The 975-nt window shown below is 45.2% G+C and overlaps 1 non-coding gene across 1 annotated transcript; it reads right to left on the reverse strand.

Annotated features, from left to right (window-relative positions):
- Positions 1 to 229: 229 nt before the first annotated feature.
- LOC141636749 (small nucleolar RNA R71) lies at positions 230 to 336 on the reverse strand. Its single transcript, XR_012541337.1, has one exon. It is a non-coding gene; the product is annotated as a small nucleolar RNA R71 (small nucleolar RNA).
- Between the last annotated feature and the right edge of the window lie 639 nt (positions 337 to 975).

Below are 975 nucleotides of genomic sequence, written 5' to 3' on the forward strand. Positions count from 1 at the left end.
TGCAAATGAAGATGCAGCCAAGCATATGGAGACATTCATCGATTATTGCTGTTCCATACCTCCACCAACCGGTGTGACCCAGGTGAAGAAAAGTATGTTTATATTCTCTCTTCGTGATGCTGCAAGGGAGTGGTTCAGAGACCTGGATCGAGCTGCTAATGGGATCACTGACTGGAATTATTTGGCCCTAGCATTCTACAAGAAGTATTTCTCTACCTCGAAGACTAATGCCATTAGAGCTCAGATCACGAGCTTTAAACAGGGTCCGGATGAGAACTTTCATGAGGCATGGGTCCGTTTCAAGAAGCTGGTGTGAACCATTCCGCATCATGGGTTTGAGAAATAGAGCTTATGCAATCAGTTCTACAATGGGCTCTATGACGATCAGAGAGCTATCCTGGATGCGGCAGCTAGTGGAAGATTCCAGGAGAATGTTAGAGAGACTAAGGGGTGGAAAATTATTGATGATTTGGCCACCCACAAAGCTGAGTATGGAAATTCCAGGGGAAATCAAAGGAGAAGTGTTGAATCTCCTTCCGTAGCTGCATTAGAGGCTCTTACGGCGAGATTTGATAAGTACGAGTTGGGAGGAGCTTCGAAAGGAGGAATCTATCATGTGAATGCTGTGTCAGACGGTCCTTTCGTCTGCAAAAGATGTGGAGCTGAGGGACATGTTTCAGACAATTGTCCTAATCCCTTTGAGTCTTGTGCTGCCTTTCAACATTATAGGCAGACAAATACTTATTATGAGCCGAATGTCCATCCGGACTTGAGGTGGAGTAGCCAAAATGTCTTGAATCCGACTCAACCTCCACAGCAGCAGCAGCAGCAGAATTATGTGCCCCCTCATAAGCAACAACAGTTCCAAAAGCCTCCATATGTTCCTCAGCATAAAAAACAATCCCAAGGTTCCGAATTTGCCGAATTGAAAAATTTGTTGTTGAAGGAGTCTCAAGCTAGAGAGGCCGGGATGAA

Source organism: Silene latifolia, chromosome Y, assembly GCF_048544455.1.
Source record: "Silene latifolia isolate original U9 population chromosome Y, ASM4854445v1, whole genome shotgun sequence".
Classification (NCBI taxonomy): domain Eukaryota; kingdom Viridiplantae; phylum Streptophyta; class Magnoliopsida; order Caryophyllales; family Caryophyllaceae; genus Silene; species Silene latifolia.